We start from the raw sequence: 27,098 nt of genomic DNA, 5'->3' as shown, positions 1-27,098 counted from the left end.
TTATTATTTGTTTAAATGTACAACCAAGACGCACAATGATAGTATACAGATGTTATAATGGTTTGAAAGGTGGAAAAGCAGCAGGCACCTGTTAATCCTGATGCGCAGCGCACTAGCCTATAGATAAGTCAGAAGTGCAGAGCGGAAGAGAAATGTGGTGCAGCCAGTCACGCATGGGCGTGTTCACCCGCCTCCAGCAGTCAGTCCGAGAAACCCGAGAGCACACCAAAGTAACAAAACACAAACATGGCGCCTATTTGCTGCCGTACAGTCTAGCGCTGGACAGACAAAGTTTCCAGGATTAAACACGGCGCGCTCGCACTAAGTGGACGTTTAATTTCCGCTCGAAACGGAGTGAACGGGCTGCAAGTTACAACTTGCCTACATGTCAGCGTGTTGTACTCTAGTGATCTGAACAGCTGGTACGTATTGCTGGGTTTTTGAAGTTGCTTGATGTAGTCAAACGGATTAAGTTGCATTTTCTCCGGTTGGTGGTTTCAGGATGTGATATTTTCATACTGGTTGTCATCGAAGCGTGTCCAAGTCCGTGGACATTATATAATAAAACATGGTTTGCATTATGTTTAAAGTATGTTAAATGTGGTCGAGTTGTCTGGAGCTGCCCGATCTCTTGAAGATGCAACAGTTGGACAGCTCGTCCACAGGCCTCGATAGGGAGTAACTTACTGACTGTGTCAAATTTTAGCTTGCTGTCCACCTAGACAACACTTTAAGTGTTTGTCTAATACCTAGTTCGCTGATTTGAGAAAGCAGGGGTGTTTCAAATGAAGACTGCAGGGTGTGTCAGATTGCTGAAAAATACTAACGACACATCCGCCTTTAAATTATTGTTTTGACATGTTTACGTTTCATATTTGTACGCCACACTAGTTGCTGACATATCAGTAATGACATCGATGTTACAAAATGACTTTAAACAACACGAGTCATTTTGTTTACAGGTTACTTTATGATTGTCCTCGCTCGGTATACGTGTGTAGCTAAATATTTGGAACGAAAAAGTGCAAATGCGATCTTTGTTTTGTGAACATACGATTTAAAGGATAACTTTTGTACAAAAAGAAATAGATACTTGTAAAGTCCAGGTGACACAGACTGGTTCGATTGATCAATTGTTTAAGAGGTTTCAGGTTGCTTGAAATTGTTTGTTTTCTTTTGTCAAACACTTCTAAATCAATTGAGACATGAGTTTATGGAGGTAAAGTTGGTTTTATATTCGGATATTCAGACATTCTCCTTAATAATATAATTTCAGTAAAGTATTCTGTGCAAATTCTAAATGGGGAAATCATATTAGCAGCTAATGCTTAACAAAGTACAGTATTTTTCACAATGAATTAGATAATGGTAATGTTGTTTAGAAGTCATACTTGCATGCTACTTCCGATCGAACATTTAACGTAACATGGTAACCAATATAGAGACTGCTAAATGAAGGAATGTGCGAATATAAAACTAACTTTGACTATTGAAGTGTGCTGTGCGGGAGCATTCGTGACATGTATGTAACCCCCTGGTTTATGTTTACCTGTGCAGTGGGCCTTTGTACATTAATACTGAATTATAATGTCTAGGTTGAAAGGGTTGTGTGTATGTGGGCTGGCTGACCTTGTGTCCTGTTACATTTACTTGCCAAGGTTGAGTCAGGTGACTGAGATCATAAAAAGAGCTGTCCTCAGGAGTGGCTACAGGTAGTCGCGAGGGATTGTGGGAATGACAAATGGCCGGCCATGTGGCAGGAAGACAGAACCTCTCAAGTGAAAGGGAAACACATAACCACATAATAATACTGTCACAGTGCTTCGTTTTCCTCCAGCTTAACAACGTTTATATAGCCTTTTAAAAGTAGACTTAATAGTTATGTACAGGCTAAACTACATTTACTGTAAAACATACAATCTACAATTAAAATGTAACTTAATTTGTAAATAAAACTGAGATTGGATTATTTTACAGGGGCAATGAACTTGAGTAAAATGTACCCTGTTTTGTGTAATATTAATATTTTATACACTGCTAAAAACAACACTTTTTAATCAAAGGATAGCATTAAGTCAGTTAAACATTTGGGATATTAATCTGCTCAGTATATTAGGAGGGGAGTTGTTAGAAAATTTGAGCTCCTTTAGTGTTAATGAAAATAAGTAGATGGACAACAATGACCACGTTTACATGGACATCAGTATTTAAATTATTTTCTTTAATCTAGTTAAGAGAATAATAAGACTAAGGTGTGAGTTGTATAAATGTATGATCCTGTTCCACATGTTATAGCACTTAATTCGATTAACGTCATTGCGTCACCACACTATCTGCATTTCCTCCGTAGTTTCATGTAATTTCGGCTGTTTCATTTTTCATTTGTCAAACTGCAGTTTAGCGCTTTCACTGTCATTCACAAACATTTACAAATATTTCCAATAATTAGAGTAAGAGCTTAATTGCAATATGCCACAGTCATACCACCCTGCAGCCCAAGACCAGTTACTCACAAAAGCTAAGCAGGGCTGAGCCTGGTAAGTACCTGGATTGGAGACCACATGGAAAAACTAGGTTGCTGTCGGAAGTGGTGTTAGTGAGGCAACCTGTGGTCTGTGTGAGTCCTAATGCCCCTGTATAGTGAAAGGGGACTCCATACTGTCAATGGACGCCATCTTTCGGATGAGATGTTAAACCGAGGTCCTAACTCTCTGTGGTCATTAAAAATGCCATGGCAATTCTCGTAAAGAGTAATGGTGTAACCCTGGTGTCCTTGCCAAATTTCCTCTTGTCCCTTAACCATCATTGCCTCCCAATAATCCAAGTGGATGCTAGTGGGGAGAGGCCGCCTTCATGATTGTGAAGCGCTGTGATGTATGGCCATACACGATAAGTGCACTCTGAGGTCCTGGTTCTCTGTGGTCATTAAAAATACCATGACACTTCTCGTAAAGACTAAAGCCTGATTTATACTTCTGCGTCAAGTGACCGGCGTAACCCACGGCGCAGGCAACGCGCGTGGCTGTGCATTTATACTTCTGCGCGCTGTCTCTGTTGGTCTGCATTAACACTTCCGAAACGCTAGTTGGCAGTGAGGTGTTAATGTTCCTCTGTGTGGAGTTTCTTCGCTGTTGTTTTGCTTTTCCTGAACACTTCCAGGATGTACAAGTGGCTCAAACTCGCTCATTTTGAGGCAGGAACCGGTGGACGTGCAATAACTTTAATTATGAGGTAAACACAAAACAAAACTTTCCATCCGGAGCTCCTTCACGGTACTCCACACTTGTAAACAATCGCTCGCGCCATTCACGCGGCTCTCGGTCCCACCCAGACTCGTCAGCGCTACCAAGCCGACCAATCACAGAGCTTACGCTACGCGTCGTTGCGACGTGTAGTTAAATTTTTTGAGAGGTGCACGTCAGTGACGGCGATGGCCACGGCGAAGGGCTATGCGTCAGCGCCGTAGCATACGCCGGCGTTTGACGCAGAAGTATAAATCAGCCTTAGGGTGTAATAATCCCTGGCCAAAGTCCCACAGTCCCTTACAATCATGGCCTTCCAATCATCCCCATCCACTGAATTGGCTTTACCACTGTCTCTCTACTCCACCAATAGCTAGTGCGGTGAGCGCTAGTGCGGTCCTGTGGCTGCCGTTGCATCATTCAAGTGGATGCTCCACACTGGTGGTGGTGTGGAGAGACCCCCCCCATGATTGTGAAGCACTTTGGGTGTGGCCATACACAATAAATGTGCTTTATAAATACACATTACATTACATTACTGTGTTATTTAGGTACAAAAACAACACAAAATAAAGGCAATAGTCAGTGCAATCTGTGTCTGTAATCTTCAGCAGCACTTGTAGCCTCGGATAGAGAGTCCTTCCATTATTCTGAGTTCATAATAGTCCAAAAGGTGATGATAATAGTTCAACATGGCAGTTTGTTCACGTTTGCTGAAAAAATAATGTGCTCCTTTTTTTCTGGCTTCTCCTTTATTTTTTCACATGTCACTCTCGCGTTTGTCATTTTCTGATAGGATCAGGTTTCAAAAGCACGTCAAAAATCAAGCGCACGTTATTATCATCAGCTCAAGAAGTTTGTTATTTCAGATAGACGCGCGGCGAGCCCAAGCAAGAAGGCGAAACCACTTGCGATTCAGACTGGCTCGTAAAAAACTAAGGGGCACAGGGTAAATCTGCTCTTCTTTTTGGCTTTGTGGCTGTTCATCAAGATAATGGCAAGGTTTGTTTAAGCCCAGGTCGACCATGGCTCGTTATTATATGTATATATATTTAGGCTGTAATTTCTTGGCTGTGTATTTTAAACATAGCAGCTCTTTTGTTTTTATTCTGGCTTGTTGCGTAAGCGAATGACGTTTCTCTGTGAACCAATAGCGTTCTGCTGCGCGTCTAGCTCCACCTTTTGGTACCCTTTCTCGTGTTTAGTACCCTTTCGAGTGGGTGCCGAAAAAGTGGTTCGGTACGCCTTTTGACAGTGGAAACAGCCATAAAAGCATACCAAGCATACCAACCGTACCGTACCACTTAGTGGAAACGGTTCAATAGAGAATATCGTGCTGCCTGTATTATGCTGCCTGGTCATTGTTTAGCATGCCCTATTTGGTGGTGGGTCAATGAAGGTTTATGGAGGCATATACATAGAGGACTTCTGCAAACTAGAAAATCACATCCTGACTACCATTAGGTATTGGGATGAAATCTTTAGACATATTGCCAGCCTCCTCACTAGTGCAAAGTGTCCTGGGTTTCTCCAGGTGCATGACAATGACTGACTAAATGTGGCAAGAGCATGCAGGCAGTTCCTGGAGGATGAATGAACTAATACTATTCAATGGTCTCAGCATTTGACCTAAATCCAATAGAACACTTCTAGGGCATTGTTTTGGTATATCAGACACTGCCAGATTGCACCTTAGGCCATCCAGGAGCTCAGTGATGCCCTGATCCATATTTGGTTAAAAACACCTACACCACCTGTTGTTTCTTTAGGAGGATTCTACAATGTTGTCAGGCATTCTGCAAACAAACTACTGAGAACCATTCGGAGTTGCTGTCATAACTTTTTGCAAAATAAACTAGCTCCATCATATTTCAATTTGATTTTGGGAGTGTGTTAGAATTAAGCCATCTGTAGGTTATTATATTTTCATTCCTATCAAACAATGTGACATAAGTTCCTATTTCATTATTCAGCCCAAATCAGTATGAATAACAAGCATACTATTTCTTTATTTCTTTAAGCAGTACATGTAGCAATTAGATAAAACTTTATATAAGGTGGTGTACTCTTATTCATTTAACATGCTTTCTGCTATTCATTCTAATTAATATGGTGCAAAATGTACTTATGAAGAGGAAGGGTACACATACACACACTGTTCTGATACAATGCTAATAACAGTTAGCAATTATGGCAATTTTTTAACAATTTTTTTTACTTAATGTCAGAAACTAAATTGCAGAGATGGGGGACTCAAGTCACATAACTTGACTCGAGTCAGACTTAAATCACAAAATTTAGGACTTGAGACTTGCTTGACAAATATCCAAAAAAAGACTCGACTTAGACTTAACTGTCATGACTTGAGTTTTGCATTGGACTTGAGTTAAATGATTGTAAATAACATGTTTTTGTTGAATACACAATAGTTTGTTATATATTATGCATTTAAAAAAAAAAAAAACAGTATGTCATGTATGCGCAGTATTAACAGCTCATCGGTTCTCAGATCGGTCCGAAAGAATCAGTTGAATTTGCTGGACTGAATCATTCGGTTCTTTTAAAAGAACCACTTTAAATGATACATTTGATTCATTTGAACGATTCATTTGAACGAATCATTTGAACGATTCATTTCATTTGCTTTTCAGCCATCAGATAATGCGGTGATAAAAAATGAAAGGCGCTCCGCCAAAGATTTACAGGTTTAAAGATTACAAACAGGACGGCTAATCAAAGTTAATACTATTTAGTCTAACTCAGTGCTTGCCTTACATATGCTTTAATTGGGTGGGCAGTCTAAGTATATTTAGTCATACATTTTTTTACAGTTATTATCATTCTTCTACACTGTTTTCTATTCGCCTAATTTAACCAAACATCCGTGATCGATGTAGTGGAAAATCCTCGCTCGTTACTTGTTTTGTTCTGTGCGCCCGTAAACTGTCAGCTCCCCTGTACTGCTTAGTGCAGACCCACAAAGACATGCCTTTTTGGGACTTGAAAAGATTTTCCGGCTGGGTTTCTAAATGTCCAGGATTTGACTTTTTCTTAAGCTGTTATTTGTTAATCGAATGCGCTTTTGCATTTTTTAAATTTAAGCCTACTTTCACTTGGCTTTGCAGCTGACTGGTTGCACAGTCGGGAGAGAAGCATTCAATAATTCATTCTTGAATCTAAACGACTCAGAAAAACTTTACTGTATACTACTAGAGCTGCACAATTAATCGACCCCCTAGACAATCTTAATCCAGCATTTCTACTATTCTGCCAATCATATTTTCAAGTTCAGGAAAGAAGAAAATGCGGCTGCATGAGTTTTTTGATAGTTTCACACCTGTTGCTCAGTGACAAGGTCACCTCCAAATCATGTTAAAAGAGTCACATACTGTATTTATAAGGTATAATTTACCCCAAAATGTCATTTTTGTCTTCATATAATGATGTATTCGCGGCCGGGAAATCACACGTGACGTGAGCTGCTGACTGTGTGGGCGAGCGCCCTGCTTAATGATAGACACGCGCACGTTCGTTTACATTAGTGAACAGAACCTGCATATGCTGTGAATTACAGGTAATAAAGTTGTTAATAATAATCTTCTGTTTGTGGCACAGAATGATCATTTGAGAGCCACGTGCAAAGTATGAACAGCTCTTAGCAGTGAAAATGAAACCGAAAGCGTGTACATAATTTAAATAATCATATCGCTTTTTAGAGTTATCACTGCGACAAGCATTTGATATGTGTTTTCTTTCATAGCGAACACACAGCTGTGCTTGAAAATAATATTTACAGTGTCAGTATAACTACTCTAGCCTATGTAATGTTGATTTTACCAGTGAATCAAATGGTCTCGAGCAGACAAAAGTAATGTTCTCAATGACAGCATAGCATAGGCCTATATCTCAAACATAATTCAACATTAGAATTATTGTAGAATAGAATTATTTATAGAAACCAGTAGACCTACACATAATATTAATATTGTTGTTTTACCAAATGTTTAAGAAAAAACAATAATCTCATATTAAGCTGTATTTTACATCTGCAGAATCGTGATCTTTATTTTAAGCAAAAAAATTACGATTCTCATTTTAGCCAGAATCGTGCAGCTCTACTGTATACTCTGAGAGGACGAAATGACTGGTCTAAACTGGCTGCAAAATATACCTACACCGTTAGTAATCAACGCATTTGCCTTATTTAAGTAATATACATATTTTAATCTTGTAAATATGATCATTTTTAGAGAGACTGTCTGTTTTTATTCCTTTTTCTGTCATTTATTTCTCATTTGCTGTATATTTTATTATTTTGATGATGTCATTAAGCTAATACATAGGCTATTTTATATACATATCTAAAATGCTTTTGCATTCAAGTTTGCTTTGAACTTGAAAGAGAGAGAGACGCAGATTTGACCTGTCAGCGGTGCATATGGCTCCTGAATAGGTAAGAGAAAGTGGATGTCTTTTTTAACAGTTTTTGTTGTTTCACCAAAGCTCTCCACTTGGCACTTGGTCATTTACCAGGGTGAAAGTCCTAGGAGATAGTATCTTAGCTCCAGGGCTACCGACTTTATGGTCAGGGCCTTTCTCGACAGCTTTATAATTGGTTTCTGCAGGGGAAAGCTTCCGACTCATATACCACCGGGTGCTCCCATCTCTCGTGGACTTATGATAATACTGCACATAGTTTGGCGTCAGAAACTTCATCTCAAGTGCATGCAACACCAGATAAGATGATAGGGCTTCCTTCAACTTCTGGAACACCAGCTCTGCTGCTGTGCAGGATATCTTCTCTTGCTGCTCCTTTTTTCGTCAGGTCTGCAAATTGGCTGGCTATAGATGAGAAATTGTGGATAAAGTGACTATAATAGCCCACCAATCCCAAAAAGGCACGTGCATGGTGTTTGGTGGTGGGCTGAGAGGTCTTCTGGAGAGCTTCAGCTTTGGACTGCTGTGACTGCATCAGCCCCCAGCCAATGTGATATCCCTGGTACTTCGCTTCCACAAGCCCGAGATTACATTTCCGGGGATTGGCTGTGAGTCCAGCCTGCCGTAGTTCCAGGAACACCCTCCATTGATGAGTAAGAAGTTCCTCCCAATACCTTAAGTAGACCACCACACCGTCCAGGTAAGCCACTTGTATACTTGGTGTTGCATGAGAAGTATGCCTGTCATTCTCTGGAATGTGGCTAGAGCCCCACGCAGGCCGAAGGAAAGGACCTGGTAGTGCCAGTAACCCCCAGGATTGGTAAAAGCAGTCTTCCATAGCTGTAAGTGTTAAGGGGACTTTGCTTTGCCAGTATTCTTTTGTTAAATCCAGCGTTAAGGCCCAAGGTTTTTTTTCACATGAATTTTTTTATTTGTCTTTACTATTTGGGCTTAATAGAACCTAATTAGAATAAAAATCTAAGTATCATCTTTTGATATGATATACTTTTAGAGAAAAAATATGTTCATATATGTGGACTTGTTGTCCAAATTTACATAAAACACTTTTTCCTAAATGTTTTTAATGCATATATAACATAGAACTTTTTTTGAGTTTGCTTTAATTATCAGAGAGTAAAAACTAAAAATTTTCCCATTTAGAACCGTTAAAAATAGAGTTTTCGACATTTTATATGCTGCAAAACAGTTGTAGGATGACACTATATGTCTGTAACAAAACGTAAAACATTTAAAGTATTTTAAACTGCCACTTAAGAGCTTAAATGTGCTGTCCACGTATGTGGACACTCAAGCCCCAGGAGGATAAATCTGGCACTGATGAGTCTGTCCAGGAGCTCGTCAACTCGAGGCATTGGGTTGTTCACTGAATACATCCTTGAACTGACTGACCAGGGCTTTGAGCTCCATCTTCTGTGAGGAGGACAGTTGTTTACCAACATGCACAATGGGCTGTCCATTAGCCACAAAAAAAGCAGCCAGCTGTTCAGGTGGTAGAATCAAGCATTTTAATAGGTTGATGTGGTACTGTTTCTTCTGTCTTCATTTCGGCTGATGAACGCAGTACTTGATGATAGCTGGACGATCAGGTAGGGACCCTTCCAGGTGGCCAGGAACTTTGATGTTGTTGTGGCAACCAAAACTAACAACTTATCGCCAGGATGGTATTCATGGTGCTGGGTGGGCCTTTTATAGAGCCGGCTCTGGGCGCACTGGGCTTCGAAGAGATGTTTTCTTACTAGGGGCATTACTCTGTCGTTCTGCTGTCTCAAATGCAGTGTGTGCTTTATTACCATCCAGTGTGGTGCTGGGTCTTGTTCCTATGGCTTGTAGGCCACGTCTAGGAGACTGTGGGGCTGGCGGCTGAACAAAATTTTGTATGGGGTAAAGCTGGTAACGGTTTGGGGTATTTAAATCATGCCGAAGGGCATGGATCTTGAGGTCATGAGGTCCCAGTTGCACAAATCCTCTGCCACCACCTGACGGAGCATCCTTATCAAGGTTTGATTGAACCGTTCAACCAGGCCGTCTGTCTGTGGGTGGTAAACTGGTGTCTGCTCTTGCTTTTAATTTTGGAGGGGGCAGAGGTCCACCATCAGCCAGGACATGATCCGGGATGCCCATTCGGCTACAGAGAGGAAAGAGTTCCTTGGCTTTTGCCCTTGATGTCGCTTTTCTTAAGGGCACCGCCTCAGGATAGTGTGTAGTATAATCCAAGATGACTAGGATGTGTTTGTGTTCCCGAACAGCCTTTGCAGTGGTCCTCCAGGTCCAGTCCAATTCTATCGAAGGGTACTTTGATGAATAATAAAGGGCTGGGGGACGGCAATGTGCAGAGGTCTTTTGGCAGACCGGGCATGCCTGACAGTATTGTTTTACATCCGCTTCCAATCCAGGTGGGTGAAATTGATCGCGGATTGTCTGGGTGGTGATGGCGGCCTCCAGGTGGCCTGCTATTGGGTATAGGGCTTTGAATCCTGGCCAGTCACGTTTAAAGAGGAGGATGATGGGGAGGTCGGTCACCACCTCTATTTCATAGGGACCACACACTTGGGCGGGCTGATATTGTTTTATACCTGTTATGTGGGAACATATCTTTTATCATCATGTACACAGGTAATGAGTATTTTTGCTTTACATTGTGGGTTGGATGGCACCATGCTATCAAGCTTCCAGTGTCAAGTGTGGCAAGCAGGGGTTTTCCATTCAGCAGTGCTTTCCTTGCTAGAGCGCCAGGGGGAACTGTTTGATACATGCTTCAGCCAGCCAGCCAGGCAACTTCTGACTTGTCTCGTGGTACACTCTGCCACTTGTCAGGAGTGGTTCACCCTCTGGGGCCGCGCGGCTGCATTCTCTTCTATATCTCGGGTGAGGGTTACTTCCATTAGGGTTGGCAAACTTGCAGGCAAACTTCCCACCAGAGACGCAGAGAAAGTGACCACAGCAACTTCTCAATAACCACCTTTTCAGTGACTTGGGTGGTGCTGGGGTTGTCATCATGCAATAACAATCATCTTTTGTCTGCTCGTCAATGACCTCACTGTTGCTGAATGAAGCAATTTGTCATCTTCATGGACTTTTTGATGCTTCTACATTGTGCATGTTTGCTATATGTATAAAAAGTCAATGGCTGTGTCTGAAATTGCCTACAACTCAGTAGGTACTGCATTTTGATATTTAAATGTACTGCATACTGTATAGTATGGATCTATGCGATTTAGCCCATACAGCCCATGTCTAAAAAGGGCCATGAAACCACCTTGTTTCAGCAGGGTTTTTTCACACCTCTACTTTGGAAAAAAAATCAGGAATGTGGGCGTGTCCAGCTCTGTTTAGGAGGAGTGTCAGAGAAGGGAAAGAAGGAAGGTCTGTAAAAATTTGCATAAAAATGGGAGTGTCGGTTTGGGCACGCGCTGATTTTCACAGAGGCAAAACAAACACACAGACACAGGGGAGAAAGACAGTGACTGTGTTTACATGGACATCAGTAATGAAATTATATGCCAAATTATGAAATGGTGGACTTTAACTGCAGTTTGGCTCTTTCATTCAGCAATTTCATTCATGCCCCTCATGACAAACAAGAAATTTGATTGGAGGATTTGCTGGAAGTGTGTAATTTTCATGCAATGTTTGTTAACGCACAACAAATGAGTGAAAAAACCTTCTGCATTTCTCTGTAACCTGCACTCGGTGGGTAGCGTCAGAAAGACGTGTGTTATTCCTGTCACAAAATGCGATGAAAATCCTACATGACGGTAAGTTTAATTGTGGTGCTTACATGTTTACACTCGGAGAGCAGCATTTACAGCAGATTTTTCAGTCCATAATATTGTTGTGATATTAACGTATGGTAAACTTTATTAACTTAGAAATCATTTGACCAAGGTCTGTCTTTAATCACTGAAAGAGTACTGCTGATGAATCGAACTAACTCTGCCACTGGACCACTGGTCGCTAACTTACCAAATCTGTAGAGACAGGACAATCAACACCAACTGGAGCCACGTCTTTATTAAAAGGAGACGAGCAGCAAATCCGAATTTCACAGTCTCTAGATAAGCTCTTAGGTAAAAAAAAATGTTCTTTAGACTTGTATTTTTGTTGCGCGTCATGTGCACTGATCCACACATGAGTCCAGCTGCGCTCCTATAGAGGGAAAATGAAAACAAAACTCTCACTGCAGCAGATTATAAACGCAACACTGACGACCTGTATCTCCAAACATTTTTTGTTCTCCCGCTTGGCAACACAATATGGCGTCTCTTTGCCGTCCGAACACTGTACAGGTACAAACAGTTCTCGAAGCTATCATGCAAATTAATGAGGTTACACCGCATACACAATAGAGTGTGCTGATTAGTTTGAACCAAGTCTTACTCATGAATAAATGCAGCACACTCAGAGATCTCATAAGGTGCTCCCAGGTACAGACGTCCAGTCTACACACTGGAATACACGCTAAGATCTCATGGCCGTAGGCAGCTTCAAAAATTAGTTTCAAACCGGAAGTACGAATTTGCTCGAAATAAAGCAAAAAAAACTATTTTCACTTTTTAGTGAAATATATGTGTCCTGATAATGTTTTTAGCAGTGTGGGACACTGGTCTGTCTGATACAGTTTTTCTAAGTCAATCACCGTTGTCAAGAAAAAGAAATACAAAGTGGAGACTGCAGGTTGAAGGAACAGTGCAGTAAAAGTACTAAAACTGCATTAAAGGGGTGGGGCACTACAATATTGTATTTTAAACTTTTGTTGTTGTTTAATGTAGCTGTGTGAAAATAAATAATATATTTTAAAGTAAACCGCTTGGAGTTCAGTGTTAAGGTAAACATTTGATGTTACAGAGTTAGCTTAGCAAAGACTACAGCGAACAAATGGTTAATGATCTCATAAACACTTCAGTTTACAACCCTAGGAAACATAAAGCGAATGGGTGTTGTCACAGAGGCATGTAAACAACGGGAAACGCTATTTGTCATCTTTAACAATTTAGGTAAAAGTTCATATTTATCCAGCAAACCATTGTAAATACCCACAATCTTCACCAGCGTTGCAATGTCTCTAAGCGGATGCTTTTTGTGTGTTCTATGTTAGAAATAATGAACTTGATTTCGCAAAAGACTTGAAAGTTTTGTATTACTTACACATGGGTATAACGTGAAAATATATAAAAGTCAATTTTTTTTGTAAATTAAAAATGTTATTTAAAAATTATTTTAGAGACCAGGCTTGAGGTTCAGCTTTGTTCCCTTCATTTCCTGTCTGATTCAGGCTCATACTGGCCATTCAGGCAAAGCGCATGCTAGTAGAGATGTGAAGTTTCCTGGTGATGTGGTGCTGATCAGTGAATCACAACACATTAGGTTAAAGGACCAACTAGAGCTCGTTGAGGATAGCCCTTCGGAGGAACCAGGGAATATAGTTGTTGTGATAGTTGTTTTCATGTTAGCTAAGAAGTAGTAGTATACAATCAAAGTAAGATAAAAAACAAAATAAAAACATGATTTGTTTTTTTTGTTTCAAGAAATGAAGCACGACCACACATTGTTTTGCACCCCATACACAACCAAGCCTTAAAGTTACACTTTGCACCACCTATTTAAAAATGTACTCGAATAAAACTACTCTCAGTAATATTAGTATTTGTAATTCCCCCAGTTGTATTCATTATTACACACCTAATTGGCTTCAATTTTAGAACTCTTGATTATCATATCAAAATAATAAATGTGTATTAAAGAGACCATAGAAAACATTAAGTGCATAAGCTGGGTAAAAAGTGATGGCAATAATGTGTATATTGTAGCATTGTTAAATAAGAAGGACATTATTTTCAAATCAAACATTGTTTGAACATTTCAGAACCATTCCACTCATTAAACTAGGACAACAAGTTTAAAATTTATATTCTTTTATAATTTCTAATATGTATCTTCTCTAAGTGTATTTCTGATTGTCCTCTTAGACAAGTTAGTTTTTTTTTTTTTTTTTGTGCCATTCCACTTAGCTATTGTGAATAGAGCTGATTTATTCCAAAGCCTATTTTTGGCTCATCTTAGTGAATTGAGAAAGGCTGTGCATGACACAAGGCTAACAGGCATTTGTACATCCCTTGTTCCACAGCCAGAGAAGCGTTGCTTCAGCACAAAGTGCTCAGTCCTTTGTGCGATGATGAGTTATTCTGGGGATGATCATGGGGACCTGTAACAGGGTCCACAGTATGCAATTTTTGTATACTTTTTATTTGATTGGATAAATTAAGAAGGTAAATAAATAAATAACCCTTCAGTGTTTCGCCTAAGTTCACAGTTTAGAGGGGGATTGGGGGTGTGGCGTGGCGCGGCACGGCTGTTCAGACTGACCCCGACACAAACACAAGGAGTCATAGGGCTCTATTTTGATGGTCCATGCGCAAAACAGAAAGTGCAGGGCACAAACGCTTTCAGGGCATGTCAGAACCCATATTTGCTAATTTAAGGACGGGAAAATCCGCTTTGCGCCGTGGCGCATGGTCTAAAAGGGTTCAGATTTTTTTTTTAATGAGTTATAGGTGTGTTTTGAAAATAAACCAATCAAAGTCTCATCTCCCATTCCCTTTAAGAGCCAGGTGCGTCGCTATAAGCGCATTTGCTATTTACATGACGTAAAGTAAGTGGTAAGCTCTTCGGCAGCTGCTGCAGAGATCAATCTATCTCTGTCTATTCTATGTAGTTACATATAACTCTTTCTATATAAAAATGCACCTTGAAAAAAACATTTTATCTGCACTAAGGCCCGCTGCATATGCATAGGCAAATGCTAAGGGCGCTGTACATCCAGGGAGGGCGCCAGAAATGAGCGCAGTTAAGTTGATTTTGTTTTTGATATTCCTGACACATTCAGTGTTAGACGGCAATAATTCAAAAACCTCTTACCCTAAAAAGATCTAAAGTGTGTTTCCTACAAAAAGACAAAGCTGGTTATGTTTCACAGCTGTCTTTTTCTTTTTTTTTCACTCGACATAACGAGCCCTCCTCCGTTTAAGCAGTCGCAGTATGTGTGTAGCCAGGAGAGCTCGCGCTGAGAGGAGCTAAGGTACCGTCGGAAAAGTGCTTTTTTTTTTTTTTTTTTTTTTCTCTGCTCAGATTCGGGTGTGTGTTTAAACAGACAATACACTTAAGAATATGTAAACACCTCCTGCGTGTTTTACTTTAAACACAACTAATTTTTTCTTAAATGAGCACAAACAGTTACTAAAGTAGTCAAATGCTTCATTATAGATCTGTGCATTCTCACATGAACACCTCTGTTATCAAACAAAATAATGAGGGATTTATTTGCAGCTCTTAACTAAATAACTATAGTAACTTTAATCAATATGCAAATACAATCAAAGATTTTATAGCTTTTTTTAAATTTCTGTATAGGCCATTGATTTTATTAGGCTAAACCTTTTCTTTTTTTGTCAATATTTTCTAATGTTTGCTATGTCTTCTATCATTTGAAGCTATTTGTTGTCCCATATTTTTTACATCCCAACATTGACAGATTGCTAATCAATAAATAGCTATAGTGCTATCTGTAAGTTTTAATGTCAGCTAATGTTATGGAAGGGCATAGACGTTATGGAAAATAGTAATAGTAATGTTTTTCCAGCTTGTAGTAGTCGATCAAAAAGCAATTTAGTTTCTTATGACTATACACAGTGTGGAGAAAATAGATACAGAACAGACCAACACTGAACTTGTGCCCAGAAAAAATGCTACCTCTGTTAATTGGTGATATTTTGGCTTCAGGATATTGCACTGAGCAGAAAGAGGTACAGTGAAAAATTTGCCAAACTAAAATTGCTACATCACGTGGCAACACGACAAATTTATATCAGCACCTAAAGCAGCACAGAGAAATGTATGATGAATGCATGGCGATAAAAGCCAAGAGTAGTAATGTAAAAATATTTTTAAAAATGGGTATTTGTTTTATTCATCTGTACATTTGACTTTTTAATTTTATTTTTAAATTAATTTAATGTAATTTATTTCAGTAATGTAAAGATGTCACTGTTATTTAATTTTGTACAATTTTGTTTTGATTTGAAAACATTGTTCATTTATAGTTGTTGCTAGATTGCACTGTATACTGTATCTCAGGTGAAAAATTAAAATTTCAGCATTATTAGTAATCTGTGTGTGCATTTTTCTTAATAATAAGCAAGTTGAGTCATACCAATTGTTTATCGTATGGCAATCGCAAATCGCAATTTTTAAATTAATAATCGCAATGAGATATTTTTCCCAAATCGTGCAGCCCTAGTACACAAGTACATTGATATTAGTATACTTACTAAATAAAGTATACTTTAATATTTGACCTTTACTTTAGCATACTTATAAAAATTTAAGCACACTTCTTTTTTCTTAGGGGTGCATTTACTGACTTACTTACCAAGATCAGTCTTGTGCAGCCAAGGAGACTATTGTGGCTTTGACAGGCAAGTTGGGTCAAAGCCTGTCATGTAGTGATGGTAAGTTGGATTCACTTTACTGACTCAAAACTTTGAGTCTTGTTCATTGAGATGAAAATTTTTTTTTATTAATTTTGTTCAATTTGCCATAGTATTATTAAAATGTTACGAGTTGCATCCAAACCCTTCCACAGCTAGGCCGAACGTTGATCACACTACAAATAAGTCATGACTTGAATGCAATAAGAAAGAGAAAATAATAATTTATTGTTTACCTGGTAAGTTTTCCCTTTTGTCTATGATTGTCACCTCTTCTGACATGTCTTCAAACTTTAGTAATTCGTTCACGTCACACTGACAGTCCCATTTTAGATGTTTTAGCCCTCCTTAGAATTTGTTTTCTTCTTTTTTAAGTATTTCACAAATGATGTTTAACATCATTAAAGTAAGGAAATTTTCACAGTATGTCTGATAATATATTTTTATTCTGAAGACAGTCTTGTTGGTTTTATTTCTGCTAGAAAAAAACAGTTTTTATGTTTTTAAACACCATTTTAAGGTTGAAATTATTAGTCCCTTTAAGCTATATATTTTTCAGATCAGATCAGTCTACAGAACAAAACATCATTATACAATAACTTGCCTAATTACCCTCACATGCCTAGTTAACCTATTTAACATAGTTATGCCTTTAAATGTCACTAAGCTGTATAGAAGTGTCTTGAAAAATATCTAGTCAAATATTATTTACTATCATCATGGCAAAGATAAAATAAATAAGTTATTAGAGATGAGTTATTAAAACTATTGTGTTTAGAAATGTGTTGAAAAAAAGCATCTTTCCGTTAATCAGAAAATAGGTAAAAAACTAAACAAGAGGGCTAAAAATTCAGGGGAGCTATTAATTCTGACTTCAACTGTAAGCTTAACCAAAGCGCACAGTCTAAGCCGAAAGGCGCCATGATTAGTTCACTTTTTGAGTCTTTTGGTTTTTGAGTCGTTGTTTATCGCGACAGCATGTAAAGATAGATGACTCAAACCCACGGACTTGGGAGATGAACAGATCACAGTTCTAAATGCAAATGACTGGCATCTGTCTTTCACGTTATGAACGAACAACTCAAACCTGATCGAAGACTCAAAAAAGAAACTTATCTTGTTCTCCACCTGCACAAATGTGTGCCAGCGCAAATGAACGAATCACTTCCTGGGAGGACTCATTAGCCGCGTTTCCATTATCGCTCCTAAAGCAAGCGAGCCAAGGCCAGTCCAGTGTTTACACTGTCGCTTTCGGGGCCTGATCGGGCCAAAGCGGGGCTTTCTCGGAAAGCTTTTCTGTGGAATACCTTGGGCCAAAGAGGGCCAGCTGGGGCTTCTGGGCGGAGTGAAAGGAGAGGCTGAGTTTGCCCGAGTCTGTTAAAGATGGCATGCTGTCATTACACTAGTTTTCGGATCGCACACGCACCGCAAACGAACAAATAAATAAGGGAAATAAATAGGGGAAAGAAAACGTTTAGCTGGTCAGTTTAAGATAGGCTATTCCATAAAACACCTTATAGGCTAAAGGTCTTTTTGCTTATGTTTGTCCTTATGTTTCCCTTTTAAATGTAAGGCTGTGGCATAAAAAGTTTTAATTTGACATTTCCTTGCTGCGTCCTCCATTGTTTCAATAGCGCATAATAATCTTTACACCATACTAAAGACACAGCAGCCAGTTAAAGTTGTCGAGAGTTTTTGTCAAGTTTAAAAGGTCTGTTTGTTTGTGATACGTGCGCATTGTGAGTCCTGTGTGTGTGTGTGTGTGTGTGTGTGTGTGTGTGTGTGTGTGTGTGTGTGTGTGTGTGTGTGTGTGTGTGTGACACGTGAAAATGATTAAAAGCATGTACTGTATCATTCATTGATGTACATTCCAATCATTTATGTTTTTAACGCGCGAAAGAGCGCATGCTGTTTTGTGTGTGCGCTTAGCTTAGCCTCCGAGACGAGCAGAGCACACACATTTAAAGGGTCACGAAACACCAAAACACATTTTTTGAGCTGTTGACAGTCGTATATGTGTCCCACACTGCTAAAAACACAATTAGGACACCTTTATTTCACTAAAAAGTGTAAATTGGTTGTTTTTGTGTTATTTCAAGCAAATTCGTACTTCTGGTTTGAAACAAATTTTTGAAGCTGCGTCACCGTCATGACATAATAGCGTTGTATTCCAGCGTGTAGACTGGACGCCTGTGCCAGAGTGTGTCTTATTACGTCTTACAGTGTGATGCATTAATGCATGAGTAAAGCTTGGTTCAAACCAATCAGTGTTCTCTAATGTACAACTTCATTAATATTCATTACAGTCACAGTGTTTAGACGACAGACACACCACGTTGTATTGGCAAAACAAGCATGAAGTGTTGCTTTTATAGTTTGCTGCAGTTAAGTTTCGTTTTCATTTTCTCTCTGTGAGAGCTCAGACTCACGTGTGGATTAACAGTGTACGCGACGCTCGACAACAATAACTTGCGTGTCTAAGGAGGATTATTGTTTACCTGAGAGCTGTTCTCATCTGCAAACGCTGAGATCCGGATTCGCTTGTAGTTTTCTCTTCATAAAGACGCGGCTCTTGTTGCTGGTGATTGTCCTGTCTCTACAGATTTGGTAAGTGAGCGAACAGTGCTCTTTGTTTACTCAGTTTGTTCGTTTCAAACTAAGTTAACCATTGCACAGAGTGTAAACATGTTAGCACCATAACCAAACTTTAACCTCGTGTAGGGTTTTCACCGCATTTAGTGACCGGAATAACACACGCGGCTTTCTGACGCTACCTGCCGAGTGCATCTAAGTTTCCAGGAAATGCTGAGGTTTTTTTCTCTCATTCGCCGTGCGGTATCAAACATTGCATGAAAAATACACGCTTAGAGCAGTTCCTCGAATCAAATATCTTGTTTATATACTTCCCCTTAAACAGAGCTGGACACGCCCACTTTTCTGACTTTTTCCAAAGTAGAGGTGTGAAAACACCCTGCTGAAACGAGGGGCTTTCATGGCCTTTTAACACCATCTTATTTCGGGTGCTTTAATGGTCAAATACATGCACATTTGTGTCAGAGCGCAGTGTTTAGTGATTATTCATTTTAACCCTCATTTGTGTAATAAACAACCAGTTGAGAATCAAAAGACACGCGAAAGAGCAACCATATCTGAACCGCACTATTCTTAAAATGACAGCGCGCAATATTCCTGCTGCTGACTGTTTTTATCAATAATCTAACAACAAATGGAGAAAACCCCTCACTGCTCGTGACTAAAGACCTTTTGTTTCTTACAGTGAAAAAGCTTAAGCACAGTTTGTTTAATATTTTTTTTATTCTATTGTATTTATTTTCTTTTCCTTTTTTACAGGGAGGAAAATAACTGCATATATACAGTTAAAGTCAGAATTATTAGCCCTCCTGTATTTTTAAATAATTATTTCCCCCAATTTCTGTTTAATGGAAAGATTTATTTTCAACCCATTTTTAAAACATAATAGTTTTAATAACAAATTTCTAATAACTGATTTATTCTCTAATATTCTCTAATATAATCTTTGCTATGATGACATTACATTATATTTTACTAGGTAATTTTTAAGATGCTAGTATTCAGCTTAAAGTGACATTCAAAGGCTTAATTAGAGTAATTAGGTAAGTAATTGTATAACAGTAGTTTCTTCTGCAGACAATACAAAAACAATAAAATCTATATTGCTTAAGGGGTCTAATAATATTGAGCTATTAAAATAGGTTTCAAAATATTTAAACCTGCTTTCATTCTTGCCGAAATAAAAAAATAAGCCTCTGAAGAAAAATATATTATAGGAAATACTGTGAAAAATGTCTTTGTTAAATATAATTTGGGAAATATTTATATGTAAAAAAATTATTCACAGGAGGGCAAATAATTTTGACTTCAACTGATAATCGTTTTGAATTATCGTGATAATGATCAAAAAATAATGGTGATTATGATTTTTCCCATAATCGAGCAGCCCTAATCTTATGTGCTTTATTCAGTGTTAAATGCTAATAATGTGAGTTTGAATTCCATTTTACGTGACATTTATTGCCATGTATAGTCAAAACTTTAGAACTGTGACTCGGTGAAAGCCAACAAATATCAGTGTTTCAGCATGTACATTAACTAATGTTAATGCTTTAATGTGTAGTAATTTGATTATAAACCTTACCATTTTGTGGAGTGCAGTGAGTGCACTATTTTAGGATTTTTGAATGGCTGTATTAATTTTTGTCATATCAAATCTGATGCAAACAGCCAAATTGCTTGTCACTGCAAATTTTGTCACGTAGTGGACACGGTGTCACAATGTTACCTGCTCACCTAATGTTCATTCATTCATTTTCTTTTCGGCTTAGTCCTTTTAATAATCCGAGGTCGCCTCAGCGGAATGAACCACCAACTTATCCAGCACGTTTTTACGCAGCGGATGCCCTCTCCAGCTGAACCCATCACTGGGATACTCACCTAATGTTTTCTTTCATAATATTTATATTATTTTCTAATTAATAACCTCCTCATGTGGAACTCTGAATTTGCATCTCATTTCAAAGTCTCCGCTACTCACATTTTGGTCACAGATGCATGCTTTGAGTGACTGAATCTACCTGACTAAATTAATCAAATACGTGGATTTCCACCAGCCCGGAGTGCTGTAATATAATTGGCTAAATTGGCATTAGGCCGGTTAAAGGGACCAAAACAAAAACAGACATTGCGGCATGGAATGCACTTTTTCAAAGCGAATATTTCAACAGCATGGGCGATGCGGTGGCGCAGTAGGTAGTTCTGTTGCCTCACAGCAAGAAGGTTGCTGATTCGAGCCATGGCTGGGTCAGTTGGCATTTCTGTGTGGAGTTTGCATGTTCTCTCCGTGTTCGTGTGGGTTTCCTCCGGGTGCTCCAGTTCCCCCCACAAGTCCAAAGATATGCTGTACAGGTGAATTACTGTAGAGAAGTTCATCTTTCTTTCTTTTTCTAAATTAAGCTAGTTTTGCAGCATACATACCTGAGCCTGTCAATGCTTATTATATTTCTGTTTCTATTTTGCAGAGTTCTTTTTTTAGTGTACATCTTTGCTGCTGGTTTATTTTCACCCATCTTCTCTTGAACAGACAACCAAGTGCGTGAAAGTTTTTAATTTCAATTTTCACAGATCTGTTCAAGCGAACACAGACAACATGAATGAATGTAAAAGTCCAACAGATTATAAGTAGTAGCAATAGTTCTTTGAGGTTGAATTATGAATTAAGGCTGGAAAAATAAATAAAACCAACATTTAGAATCAATAAATGATGCAATTTTTCCATGTCGGTTATTTTGGTTGTTTATGTCTATGTCATATGTTTAAAGTCATTATCTTTTATGTGCACAAATGTAATCATGTAGTTTTATACTTTTCAGCAATTTCGGTGGTTTCTTAACCTTTGCAATAATCTTAACCCAAAGATCAGTTTCTTTGGCAGCAAGCATGAGTTTATGCAACAGGATCCATCATTCAGCTGTTCTTTTGTTTGGTTTGGTTTATAGGCTTATGGCAGTTATAATGTGTACTGTATATTAATGATACTGTTATCAAATTCAACTGTTGAAAATTTAGATTTTTTTTATGCAAGATATAAACTATGCAGTGCTCAGCATATAGGAATATCACAAATCTATTTTTAAAATTAAAATTTTCTATTTGATGCTATACAATATTATATTTGTGCATATACATACGTTTAGTCAGTACTAGATAATCTAACAAAATAACTTAAGATAATGGTCCAAAAGTTAGTACACTCAAATTTATAAATAAAGGAACATATTCAATAAAAGATTTGCAAAGAGGAAAAATCAAGAGAATCAAACTATATATAAAATTTAAATGTATTATATTTCTTTTTCTAATTAATATTTGTTTGACTAATATGTTATTTTAATAAATGCTTTAATATATTAACTATATATTAATTCATAATCTAAAAATATTCATTTTCAAAATAGGGTGTACTCATGTATGCCGAGTTCTGTATAAATAATACATATATATGTATATATCATAACCTTAGAATTATAAGGTTCTGTCTGTGTTGAATGATTTTGAGATATTGAGTTTCAAAGTTTTTGCATTCCATAGCAAACAGTATGTGTGTAACATTTGTTTTTAAAATAAGAAGTCTAAAAATGTAAACAACTTATAAAAAATCATCCCATAATGTTAATAAGTTGTCATTTAATAAGAATATGTCAATAACTCTATTTTGACAAAAATGTCAGATAGAACCTTATAATTCTAAGGTGACGGTATATGAACACACACACACAACACACAAACACAAACAAACACACACGCATATATATAAAACCTTTCAAATGGCATTTATTTTCATATTTTTATGTTTAGTACCAGCACGTCTGTATCTATAGTTTAGCAGAGTGAAACCATTTGATTGCATATCTATGTCAAAGCGAGCAAAATGTATTAGGGTCAATCAATATATGTATTTTGTGTGCCTGTGCAACAGGATGTGTAATACACAACCCATTACACACTAAAAACGTAAAATCGCCCTCTAGTGGCCGATTTTATTTATTTATTTTTTAAAATTCGTACAGACCTTTAGGACCATGAGTTAAACATGCCCACCGATTTTCGTTCAGATCAGCCATCGTTAACCTTGTTTAAAGGGTGGTCAAATTTTTTTTTTAATAAAATAGAAATACAATATAACATTTTTTCCAAAGTGCCAAAATTGTGTAGCTCTTATGCCAAGTTTGCAGTATCAGCACTGGATAGAACGGCAGAACAGGAACTTTACAATCTTGTTGCATAATGATTGCACCTAAAGTAATGTGTTAAACATCAGGATGCTCAGGATCTACCTATAATTACTGCTCTAAGCTTTTGCTACATGGCATGTAACCAAGTAACATCTCATTAGAGAGATGACTTGAGTTACTTTGGGATTAGAGATGATTGACTTACAGGGTTCCCACAGGTCATGGAATTTCTGGAATTGTACAGATTTTTCAGACATTTCTCACTTGTCAACCATGACAGGCTGTTAAACCCTTTGAGCAGTGCTTCATAAACATTCAAGATTTTGCACCTCTTACCTATCAAGATTTTAAATTAGACATTTATATTTGTAGTGTAACTTTTTTTTGCAGTTGCTAACATTTTGAGTTTTTCAGCACTGTATTGTGCAGTTATTTGGGTATTCCAGGTATCTACTGGTTTGTTTTGGATGGTTGCTGCATGAGGTTATTTGGAAAAGGCTGGATTTGGGCAATAGTCACTTGGAGATAAGTCCTGGAGATTATTATTCGTTGGCGGGCATTAATGAATGCATAGAATGCATAGAAACTCCTGTTTACCAACTCCCATTCTATAAAAGCACAAAAGCCACATATAGGAAATAACGAGAAAAAATAAAAAAAGGCAACAAATATTTGTTTGGGCAGAACTACAAAACTAAATGTAAAAAAAAAAGTTGCTTAAGTTGCACACTAGTTTGGTCATGTATAAATATCATTATAATATCCTTATTATATAAATATTATTGTCACTATAAGCCTACATCATGCTGATGATCAAAAACACAATGTCATAATATCTCATGCGCTTGTCTTCTGAACGAGTGCATCTTAAAATACATGAATGACCCCTCATAGATCGTAAGAAGCAGACATTCTTTATAATTTGTAAAATAAAGACTTGCAGGTTAAGGAAACAGCATAGGAATTTGCCGCGGCCGTGGTGCAGATTAAAAGGTTTTAAAAAGTATATTTATATGGACAGATAGGTAACTAGAATAGACAGGAGTATATTGATCTGTGCCCCGCTGCAGAGTGCAGACAGACGCAAAAGCCTGCTCACCCGGCCCGGCACGGACCGGCGCATAAGAAACAGGCGGGACTCACTGCTATTTTGACGAATACACACCTACGTTACACAGAGCCCAACATGGAAGTTTGTGATTGGGTCAGCCCAATGTCAATAAAGAAAAGAACCAAAGGGCTGCAGATTATGTCACACGGCTGCTTTGTCCGGAAAAGAAACATCTCACTTTCAGAGCGTGACAGCTCGCAGCACCGTCAATCACTCAGGCAGAAAAACATGACAGTCTGCTGAGTGTTTTATGGGCCGATCAGATCATAAGCAAATGATCAGCCCGGCCCAAAAAGTATGTCGAAATAGTTGGAAATTGCCGGGTCTGCCCCTGGCCACAACAGGAAAAAAAATGCGTTAATTGCGTTAATTTTTTTTAACGCGTTAATTATTTCAAATTAATCGCAAGCGTTAACGCGTTAATTTTGACAGCGCTAATATATATATATATATATATATATATATATATATATATATATATATATATATATATATATATATATTTTTTTTTTTTCTCTTTTACAAGCTGTAAGATGATACTTTGGTGTCTCCAGAATGTGTCTGCAAAGTTTCAGCTTAAAATACTTATCAGATAATTTATTATAGCCTCCAGAATCTGCCCATTTTAGTGTCTGAGTATACTGTAGCTGTTGTTAAAGCCTGTGGCTTTAATTCCAAATTAACTACTTCTCCCCGCCCACTGTTCCCACGTGTGTGTCTGCTTCTTATCATGTGTTACATCAGATAAACAGGCATCAGTGATAGAGACAGACACTGATCAAGCTAAAATACCTTATTAACTTATTATTAAATATAAGTTTATTTGATGTTTTTCAATCCGTTTTCAATCCAAATATCTTAATGTTTTTAAATGAAGATACATACTAGACACATGAAATAGCATGAGAAATCACTTAACCTCATAATTAAGTGATTGTTTGCTTAAAACAAGCTAAATTATTTGCCAATAGGGTAAGAAAAAATATCTTAATAAGATATAATGTTAAATGTTATACTGTTTTCAGCATCGCTTCATTTTCTCATGCCATTGTTCTTGGCTGTTCTTGATATAAGATTTTTTTTTGATATTTAAACAGGAAATGAGACAAAATGACTAAGAAAGAAAAGTTTTCTGCAGTGCAGCTATACATGACTACAGATGAAAAATGAGGGATCCAAAAAATGTGTCTTAAGTCTTGCAATGCAAAGTAACTGCTTTCCTGCTGTTATTAACTCTTTCACTGCTGAGTTTAAAAGATTCCTTTTGGCAAGGTAGTCAGTTTTTTAGAACATTCACCCTTAATGTTTCCGTGGCAATGCATCATGTTTGTCTCGTGACACACCAAAGCCACAACAGTGATGTATGACAGATGTATGCCTTTTATTTAGTTTATTCTGTTTTGACTCAACATATTCACACGTTTGCTCATCATGTCATCAACTACCTGATATTCCAATTCACATAAACATGTAAATGATCATCATCTATAACGTGAGATGGATGTCTCCATGTTTACTTGTGGCCGCTGCCTCATTCATAAAAAGCAAAACACGCAGGATTCAGCAGGTACATTCATAAGTTACTCCCAAAATACATGCAAGTAAGTGGCTGGTGAACTTAGAGAAGCAAAGATTCAACTTTATAGTTACTTTTCACTATGTGTAATGTGTATCTGATATGAATAAAACACATCAGCAAATTATATTTGAATGGATTCTTAGACTTCCTTTTCCATTTTACAAACTCTAAATGTATTGTTTTACTAGTACTTGTGTGTATTTACATATCTAAAACATAAATGAAGCATTAAACGGTTAGGAAACACAATTTAAATATTTTTTGGGTGTGAGGTTTTTAAGTTAATGCCTTCCATCACTGAATGTGTCAGGAATACCGAAAACAAAAACAACTTTAACCCGCTGTCTTTCTCTGGCTCATCGCCAGACACAAACACCAGCACCAGGGACTCTACAGTTCTCACTTTAAAACAGAACAAAAGCAGGATTCTGTAGAGATTCTTCCGCATCATCCCTGTCTTCTTGAGGCACTGAACTCTGTATCAGTGCGCGAGAGACGGAGAGGGGCCGTGTTCTCTCCACTCCGCGCTGAACTAAAGTGCTCTTTTTTTAATCAAACATCTCCGTGTTGCGCGACACAACAAATCGATTATGAAATTCATTGCCAACACTTTAAGTAATCGATTTTTATTGATTTAATCGATTCGTTGTTGCAGCCCAAATTTTTATAACATGGTCTATAATTGAATAGGACTAACTAGACTGGCACTGAAGCTGTGTACCTCACTTTCTCAAGTGGGAGATTAGAAATGTATTTTTTTGCTAGTTTGAAGGATATGTCTGTAGCAAAGTTATGTTTTAGTTAGCGGAATGTTGCTAGGTGACAGAGGCAAGCATATTCAAAGACATGAAGAAGAAGCAGGTGCTGAAATGAATGTGGGCAGTTTGACTATTGTGGCCATTCAAGGTGGAAAAGCTCAGAACTGTTTTGTAGTTTAAATGTTTGAATGAAATATACACACATTTAGGAATTTAGGAAGTCAGTATACTATTTTACAAAATCTTAATTGGAAAATTTAAAAACAGTCAAAATGGCTATAGTAATAGTGTTAAACAACGGGGATGAAATGTATCAATCATTGAAATAAAGGTAGTGGTTTAAATTAAGTTTTGCTCAGTTCATAGTTAATGTATTTACTAACATGATATGATGAGTAACATTGCTTGCATTCATTCATTCATTTTCCTTCAGCTTAGTCCCTTTATTCATCAAGGGTCGCCACAGCAGAATGTACCTACAACTTATAGCATGCGAGACGCTCGGGCCAGTGTACAGAATGGTTACTGGCCCGATCAGGTCAGTGCTGCCTTGTCACAAAAGTTTGGCTGCGACTGTTTGTCAATTGTGTACAAACACATTCTTAGGGAGCTTTCACACAGAAGTTTGTTTTGGAATCTGACTCGTTTCCCCGCGGTTAGCGCGGTTTGTTTGGCATATGTGAGTCTAGCATTTGTG

General features: G+C 37.9%; 1 protein-coding gene across 2 annotated transcripts in view; it reads left to right on the top strand.

Annotated features, from left to right (window-relative positions):
* Positions 1 to 202: 202 nt before the first annotated feature.
* The window catches only part of dennd4c (DENN/MADD domain containing 4C), an 87,493-nt gene continuing 60,597 nt past the window's right edge, over positions 203 to 27,098 (top strand). For both annotated transcript variants that reach the window (XM_001919955.9, XM_005166553.6), the window contains exon 1: positions 203 to 422. The gene's annotated coding sequence lies outside the window, so the exon portion shown is untranslated. The remainder of the gene's footprint in view (positions 423 to 27,098) is intronic.

This window comes from Danio rerio, chromosome 7, assembly GCF_049306965.1.
Source record: "Danio rerio strain Tuebingen ecotype United States chromosome 7, GRCz12tu, whole genome shotgun sequence".
Lineage (NCBI taxonomy): Eukaryota > Metazoa > Chordata > Actinopteri > Cypriniformes > Danionidae > Danio > Danio rerio.
Note: the sequence above shows the minus strand (reverse complement) of the source record. Positions and strands in the feature narration are given on the sequence as shown.